The sequence below is a fragment of the Triticum aestivum genome, chromosome 3D, assembly GCF_018294505.1.
Source record: "Triticum aestivum cultivar Chinese Spring chromosome 3D, IWGSC CS RefSeq v2.1, whole genome shotgun sequence".
Lineage (NCBI taxonomy): Eukaryota > Viridiplantae > Streptophyta > Magnoliopsida > Poales > Poaceae > Triticum > Triticum aestivum.
This window is the reverse complement of record NC_057802.1, coordinates 576811838-576821419: the sequence shown is the minus strand read 5'-3', so window position 1 is coordinate 576821419 and position 9582 is coordinate 576811838.

Here is a 9582-nt window from a genome sequence, read left to right as displayed (position 1 = left end):
TAGCCGTCGGCATACATATAAACTAAGCCGACGGCCAGGCCGTCGGCATAGGCGTGCAATGTGGCAGCAACTGGGCTCTCCTAGGGCAAGGCTATGCCGACGGCCTGGCTGTCAGCTTAGTTCATATGTATGCCGACGGCCAGGCCGTCGGCATATACTTGCCGAGGAGCTCCCAGTTGCTGACACATGGCGTCTATGCCGACGGCCTAGCCGTCGGCTTAGTTTAAATCGATGCCGACGGCCTGGCCGTCGGCATAGCTGCCACGCGTCAGCAACTGGGAGCTCCGGCCAGCCCTATGCCGGCGGCATAGCCGTTGGCATAGTTTGTATTTGATTTTTTTTCTTTTATCTGTTTGTTTTCAAATCAATTCAATTCAGATATACAGCAGATATATAAGATGCAAATAGACATATAGAACACATCTAAGTATCATCCGTCACCATCACAACAATATATGCATAAGCATCATCATAATCAACATAAAGATAACCATAAGCATATAAAGAAGCACGCAAGTCATCTAAAGGACCATCAAAGACCACAAAGCCCGTCCACTGCTCAAAGCCCGTCCGTGCAAAGTCAAAGGGCTAGATCCCGTGGTCAAACGTTACAGGGTTAGGCGGGATGGGGGCGCTGGGGGGGGGGTAGCATTGCCACCCGAGCGTCGCACCGGACCCTCATACATGCGGGGTGGTATGGTGGCATGTCCGAAGAGGCGGCACGCGTCTCCGGGGTGTGCCCCCCCCCTCACGGACGGCGCCGCCGCCGGCACCTGGAGGGGGGAAATGGACGCGTCGGGTCTACGCGGAGGGGATCTTGCTATGGGTCTGGCCAGGATGTTGCTCCAAAGTGTTCCTATGGGCTAACCTAACACAACCGGGTGGATAGGTCCACTGCTCAAAGCCCGTCTGTGCAAAGTCAAAGGGCTAGATCCCGTGGTCAAACGCTACAGGGTTAGGCGGGACGGGGGGCCTACGGGGGTAGCAATGCCACCCGAGCATCGCACCGGGACCTCATGCATCCCGTACGGTGTGGTGGCATGTCCGAAGAGGCGGCACGCGTCTCCGGGGTTTGGCCCCCTCCAAGTGACGGCGGCACTGCCTTGCATGCAGGGAGGGCACACCGAGGAGGCCCAAGACGGGCGTCTACGCATGCCTGAACACTTTCACATATGCATGGGGACCCGTGTGATGTTTCGGTGACATATCTACACCCCGAATCCCCCCACCAACCAGAATTCCCTCCGTGTCGACCGTTTCCCCCCTTCGTGACACAGCGATAGCGACGTTCGTAACGGGGGCAATCGATATACCATCGGGGTATGCTTTTTTAGATAAGGCATAATTATCTTATGCAAAAACAGAAACTAAAATAAAGTAAAAATAAAAAATAAAGTAAAATAAATGTATGCCGACGGCAAGGCCGTCGGCATATCTGTGCACACACGGAGGTGCAGTCCCACGGATCGATGACGTGCCATGGCGCACGGATCGATGACGTGGCAGAGGGGCCTATGCCGACGGCTATGCCGTAGGCATACCTTCGCCATAGATAGTATAAAGCAAAACTAAAAATAAAACTAAATAAACATATGCCGACGGCAAGGCCGTCGGCATAGCTACGCACACGGATTGATGACGTGGCAGAGGGGCATGGGCCCGGTCTATGCCGACGGCCTTGCCGTAGGCATACCTCTGCCGTAGATATGCCGACGGCCGCCATTACCTCCCGTCGGCGTAGCTTCAACGCCGTCAAACGGTCAGCGCTGACCGGGTAGGTGGGCCCGGGCTATGCCGATGGCCGCGCCTATGCCGACGGTCCCCGTAGGCGTATCTCAAGCAGTCCCGACGGCCTCGTCTATGCCGACGGCCCCGACGTCCTCGTCTATGCCGACGGCCCCGTCGGCATAGATGGATGTACGCCGACGGCTTTTCTACACCTACGGCCTGTCGTTGGCCGTCGGCATAGGTCCATCTATGCCGACGGGGGCCGTCGGCATAGATGAGGCCGTCGGCGCAAGCAGTTATTCTGGTAGTGGTTAGTGGTGAACTCGAGTGTGCAAATATAGTACCGATAATTGCGAAAAAGCTAAGTTGATTGAGGATGGATGATGGCATGGCACCAACCATCCCGTGGCCACAATTAATGAGTGGGTGTGGAGTTGGGCAACGTTTTGGAGATTTGCTTATATCGGACTGACTGAATGAAAGACCGAACACACACCTCTTATCTTTGAATGATAACCAGTATAGCTAAGACTAAACAACTACTGAGAATGACATAGGTGTACATATTCTAAGAGTAAAAACTGAAAACTGATAGACGGACTGAGAAAGACATACTTAAGAAGAAAAGGGGACTAAAGACTGAGGGACAAAATCTAATGAAGGACATCAAATGAAAAACTAACGGCAATCTAACTAAAAATGAGAAGACATAAAAAAGGCGACAGATGAAAGAAAATGAAGAAACAGATTAAGGCCTGAAGAGGGAGTGAAAACTAGGGAAAGAGAGACTAAATAACATAGTCAGAGACATTGGATAGTAATAGTAATGAGTAGATATGACTGCTGAACCCAAAACACTTGTCTCTGATTTCCGAAACCAAGAAAATGTACAAAAGGGACACCGGTACGTAATACTAGCCCTGAACCCTAAAAACTGAATATTAAACTGCAGTTCATGGTGGCTGAAGATTGCGAAAAACCAATCAAGGACTATGCCATCTTCAGTTACATTCACTGGAGAACATGCACACACGCTGTGTCTTGCTCTCAAAACTTCAAAAAAATGTTACCAAACTGGATCTGAATACTAAGAACTGATAAAAGGGACATAACAAGTTACTGAAAGTTTTGAAAAAGTTGGGGCTTTCTTCTGCAACGGGCTGTTTTCTTGCTTCACTGCGACGTCCTATTTGCTGCTGGGGAGATGACCTGGTAATATTGTCTGCGGCAGAAGCTTCACTGCAATGCTGTTTGTTGCGGGTACGTGGCATCCGTTGGGTCGTGCACGTGGAGGACGAGCGGTGGAGGGGTCTTGCGCAAGAGACGACGGGCCAAGTTCCGTTGGGTCGTGCACGTGGACGTGGTCCATGTGACACAATGTACGGCGGCGCAGCGCGACATCCAACGGCTCGCGAGACAGTTAAAGATTGGCTCTCGTCAGCCGGATGATCCCTAGTGGTCGCCAGAAAAGAAACCCTAGCGATTCCTAGCGATCCAATGAAAGGAGAACATAGATATTTCCTTTGGTGGGGATGAACTCGATTCAAATTCGGTGCTATGCTGCGGCGTCGATCTATCGGTTCGTTTCCTTTGTTGGGGACGATACGACCATGGACTCTGTTGCAGAGGAGATTTTGCGGGAGATCCTTCTGAGTCTGCCGACCAGAGACGCCGCCCGCTGCTGCTGCGTGTCGAGGCTCTGGTGCGGCGTGGTCACCGACCCCACCTTCCGCGCCCTTCACGCTAGGGCCAGGCATGTCGTCGCCGGTACCAGCGCGGAGGCCCTGCTCGTTTCCGAGATCCGCGACCCGGGTAAAAGCCTCGAGGTGAGAGTATACAACATCAATTCGCCTAAGCCCATGTGCCGCGTCGTCGGCCTGGCCGGCGGATACAAACCAGCCAACGCCTGCAACGGTTTCCTCCTCCTCGCGTCCAGCGTCAAAAATTGGCCTGTGCTCGTGTCCAACCCCGTCACCGGTGAAAAGCTGGAGGTCCCACCGCCACCGAAGATCAATTTCATCGACTACTACTGGCACATGTATGGCATGGGGTTCAGCCCGGCCGCCCACGAGTACAAGCTGTTCCGGTTTTCCTTCCCGTTTGGGTCCGAGGAGGACAACAATCACCTAGACGTGTACACCTTAGGCGATGGCCGTGGGTGGCGCCGGCACCCGATACTGTTCCCCTATGCCGCGGTCTACGGCCTGCACTCACCGCCGCCGGTGTTCGTGGACGGCAAGCTGTACTTGGTGGTGCAACGCCACTGGTCGCCGAACAGGATACTAGTGATTGACGTTGTGAGCGAGGCACACTGCACATACCGCCTCCCCTATCAGCACACGACGAGTCAGGCCATGGCGGTGCATGCCTTGGAGATGCACGGACGGCTTTGGATCGCCGTGCGTGACCGAAGAGAGCTCGATTTCTGGATCATGCCGGTATTGGGTCCACACCTCCATGACCAGGACGACGATAGACTGCCTCATTGGGAACTACTATACAACTTTTACATCGACGACATGGACATTCATGAGGTAAACAAACGCAACCAGCCGAGTACCGCCTGGTTTAACGAGGGCGACGGGATGTTGTGCTACAGGCTGGGCGACCATCTCTACAAGTAAGACACCAACAAACACAAGAATAAGAAGCGACTAGGGTCTTGTGCATGGGACCACCAAATACGGCTGTCGGCTACTCCATCACCGGAAGATGACCAACGGTGGAAAGTATACGGCGGTTACCGTCCCAGCCTACTCTCGCCTCATCTTGCCTTTCGGTTGGAGTCCGAGTCCTCCATTCAACACCAAAACTCACGACAACACTATGAGCACGCTTTGTTACATGTTGTGCGATGCCAAAAAGCATCGAAGAAACGCCACTTTACGTGCACACCTAATGGCACCGATGGCACAGACGACCATCATGTTGTCAAAAGGGTTCGTGGTCCAACACGGTAATCCAACCTACAGACGCAAAAAAAATTTGTACCTAATTTTTGGGATATCATTTTTATGATAAAACTATTCACCCTTTCTCTTTCTTGACAGCATTTTACATTTCATAGTATTTTTATAGATAAACATATCAGAAGAGATCCTTCTTCACGTAAGTGAAGGCTTTATATATAAGAAAAACATTATGCACACAAGTACAGGTTGGTGGTCTAGTACTCCTTTATTTTAAAGTATTCTTCATGTGCAATTTTTGCCATCGACGAGATGATTGAGCAAACTCGCTTTGGAAGGGACCGTCGGTTGAGGAGAAAAGGTTAGTCATGAGAATATCTGAACTATTGGCAAGGGAGGAAGCAATGGAAAAATAACGTTCCCGGGTGATGTGGCTCTCTGAGGGTGACCGTAACACGGGCTTCTTTCATGCGCAAACAAAGGAAAGGGCACGTGTAAACAAGATTTAATCTCTTCAATTGGATAATGGAACAACAATAACAGGCCAGAGTGAACTAGAGGAAGCTGCCAAGGATTTTTATCAGTCCTTGTTTACTTCAGAGGTGAATACTCAGCCTGCTGAGATTATTGCTTATGTGCAACCCAAGGTTACTGAATTAATGAATGAGCAGTTGTGTGCGCATGTAACCGACGTGGAAATAGAGCAGGCCCTTTTTATGATGCACCCGAACAAATCGCCGGGACCGGATGGACTAACAGTGGGGTTTTATATCAAACACTGGAACATATTGAAGGGTTCTGTGTGCCAAGGAATTAGAGAATTTTTCGAAACAGGAGTCATGCCAGATGTGGTAAATAGTACAGTACTGGTTCTCATACCCAAGGTGAAAAACCCTCAGAAACTTACTCAATTCCGGCCTATCTCTTTATGTAACGTGTTATATAAAATAGCATCAAAAGTTCTAGCACTGCGGTTACGACCTATTTTGGATGAAATAATTTCTGAGGAGCAGAGCGCCTTCGTTCCAGGAAGGCTTATATCTGACAATGTGTTAACGGCGTACGAGTGTATCCACTATCTGAAGAGGAAGAAAGGGAAGTGTGGGAATTGTGCAATCAAGCTTGATATGGCTAAAGCGTACGACCGAGTTGAGTGGTCGTACTTACGGGCAATTATGCAGAAACTTGGTTTTGCTGACTGGTGGATTAGCAGAGTAATGGCATGCGTGGAAACTGTGTCATTTTCAGTTCGAGTGAATGGGGTGTTTTCTGAGATTTTTAAGCCTTCTCGAGGTATACGGCAAGGGGATCCCATCTCGCTGTATCTATTTTTGATATGTTCTGAGGTGCTAACTAGTTTACTCAAGTCTGTTGGTACAAGACATCTCTCAAAAGGCATAAGGGTGGGGATCCATGCTCCATGGATTACCCATCTCCTTTTCGCAGATGATTGCCTAATCTTCACTCAGGCGTCTGAGGATGGTGCTAAGAGAATCCATGATATTCTAGAAATATATAGAAGAGGCTCTGGCCAGTTGGTTAATAGAGACAAGTCAGCCATTTTTTCAATGCTAATTGTGATGATGTTTTGAAACAGACTGTGCATGTATCCTCTGGCATTGCTACTGAAGCTCTAATGGAGAAATATTTGGGCCTCCCAACTGCCCTTGGTAGATCAACAGATGCATAATTTGAAGGGATCATCTCATCTATTAAGAAATTGTGCAAGGGTTGGACGCCACAAATGTTAAACAGTGCAGGCAGAGAGGTGATGGTGAAATCAGTCTGCCAGGCGATCCCGGCTATCTCTATGAGCTGTTTCAGATTGTCAAAAAATATGTGTAAGAAGATTACGAATCTTTTTGCTCGCTATTGGTGGTGGGGGGGGGTGATGAGAAAAAACGTAAAATGCATTGGAAAAGATGGATCGACATTGCAGTTCCGAAGAGTGAGGGAGGAATGGGATTCAGGGACATTCAACTTTTCAACCAAGCTATGTTGGCGAAGCAGGGTTGGAGGTTGATAACGAATCCAAACTCGCTGTGTGCAAGAATTCTAAAAGGCAAGTATTACCATGATTGTGACTTCATGTCCGCAAGAAATAAAAGAAATGCTAGTCATACATGGAGAGCTATTCTGCATGGGAGAGAGGCGCTTAGCAAAGGTTTAATTAAGAGGGTTGGTGATGGAAGTTCTATCAGGATTTGGGAGGACCCGTGGATACCGGAGAGTCATAGTAAGCGGCCACTGATTAGATTACCTACTGCATATGTATTAAAAGTGGAAGAGCTGATTGATATGGACTCCGGAAGCTGGGATTTGCAAACTCTTGAAGCGAACTTTTTGGAGCTAGATTTATCCATGATTGCAAGAATTCCAATTGGGAGACTTCAAGAAGACTTCTGGGCGTGGCACCCGGATAGACTTGGGAATTTCTCGGTAAAATCTGCGTATAACATGTTGGTTATGTTGCGTCGTGATTCAGAACATTCTTCGACCTCGACAGGACCTGACAAGATGTTCTGGAAGAAGCTTTGGCGCCTTCCAGTACCCCCAAAAGTCCGGAATTTTTGGTGGCGAGTTATTAAAGAATTTATACCAACTAGATCAGTCTTGTGTGCAAGACATTTGGAGCAGACTGGGTTCTGTGAGGCTTGTGGTCAGGAAGAAACTATATGGCACGCATTGTTTGATTGCACTTGGGCGAAGCTTTTCTGGCAAAAGGTGAAACTAATCACAGGAATCAAAATACCAAACCTGCGTCCAGACTCTTGGGCGATGGATATGCTTGACGAAATGGCAGTGAAACAAGCTGATGCTTGTGTCATCTTATGTGGTGTTTGGGCAGTCTGGACGGAGAGAAATGCGCGCGTGCATGGGGAGAGACATAGACCAGTGAAACATATGCAGAGTTGACAGCCACCTGAAGATCCTTTCATAAAGATTAATGTTGATGCCTCTTTTCTGGAGGAGACTCATCAAGAAGGTACTGGGCTAGGAATACGGAACTATGAGGGTACTCTGATTCGCGCTCAAGCTCTATGGTATGAGTCTGGATTATCAGCAATGGTGATGGAGGCTTATGCAGTGAGAGATGGGGTCCAACTAGCTTATGAGTTGGGTTATAGAAAAGTTATCATTGAAACTGATGCTAAACTAGTGGTAGATCAGTGGAAGACTCCAAGGGTTGACCGCTCGGAGATATCTACTACGATAAATGAAATTCGAGGGCTTAGTGGGAATTTTGAGGAATTCCGTTTGATCTGTACGGCCAGAGAAGCGAATGAGCAAGCGCATCTTTGCGCTAAACAATGCAGTGCTTCTAGGAGGCGATGCTTATGGATTAATTATATTCCTACCTTCCTCGTGGCTTGTGTGCGGAAGGAGTGTAATCCTGTCGATTGATTAATATAGCTCATGATTTAAAAAAAAAAGAGATGATTGACAGGACCGAAAAAGTGGTTGATACATAAATGTTACCCAAAACCATCAGGGTTGATGATTATTTGTTTTCATTAGTTGAAACTATAGCATGTTGTTAATGAGAAAAACTCCAACCCAATTCCTCTGAGCCAGAATATGATCAAATCAATTCTTTACTATCACCAAACAATCAAATGTAATTCATTGGTCAAGCACACTCATGGGACTTAAATGCGCATATGGACCCGCAAAAATGCACAAAGTTGATCATGTATAGACCAAGTCATCTCAGAAACTTCCAAATAATTTCATAAAAAAACTGATGGTGTGAAGGCAAGGTGAAGGTTGGTATCGTATATATAAGAAAAATATTTTGCACACTTGAACTCGGTCTTTTACTCATGAATGGACATCTCACTAGTAGAAAACGAAGCTTTATCACCGGTTCGTAAGGGCCTTTAGTGCCGGTTCTGCAATCGGCACTAAAGAGTGGAGACTAAAGCCCCCCCCCCCCTTAGTACCGGTTCGGCACGAACCGCCACTAAAGGCCCACCACATGGCGTGAGCTCGCGCCGTGGTATGGGGGACCTTTAGTACCGGTTGGTGTTACCAACCGGTACTAAAGGTTTTTTTTTTTGAAAAAAAATTCTGAAAATTTTGGAAAAAAAATTGAACTTTTTTTGATTTTCAATTTTTTGAATTATTTGATGATTTAGTCTCTAATCACCCCTCTTAACTACTCAAGTGTGGATCACTCATTCCAAATCGTCTAACTTCCCGGCCGGTCACCCATCCTCTCACTCCCCCAGCCCGAGCACGCTTAACTTCGGAGTTCTATTCCCTCTACTTTCCAAGTCTGCACTTGTTGTCTTCCTGACAAATGTAAGCTGTCAATCCTATTAACCCTCAACAGTTTAGCTTGAGCATTAGGTCACACGTTTTACCGTTTGAGTTTGAAACTATTATTCTAAAAAACAGTAATTATTTAGTAACACTAATATTTCTTCAATAAGTTTGACCACAGTTTGACCATAGTTTGACCACAGTTTGACCAGATTTGACCAAAATTCAAAAAATTGAAATAATTATTTAGTAACACTAATATCCTTGAATAATTATGTGGTAACATTAATACTTCTTGAATAAGTAGTTTGACCATAGTTTGACCAGATTTAACAAAAAAACTGAAATTTGAGCATATCTTTTTTTCCTTTTGGAATTTGAGGATTCTAAAAAATTGCAAACAGGTCGTAGTACATCGTATGCAAAAGTTATAGCCGTTTTACATTTTCCCTACACTTTTCGTGCTGAATTTTTTGATATATTTTTTTTTCTGACATCGTATGCAAAAGTTATAGCCGTTTTACATTTTCCCTACACTTTTTGCAAAACTTGTCCAAATTGAAGTTTTCAAATTTTCGTAACTAGTAGATGTAGTAATATAACTACCTCTCAAAGGACTTTATTTTTTAAAGTTTTTATCATTTTCTTTTGATTTTTTCAAAACTGAAATGGCGATACA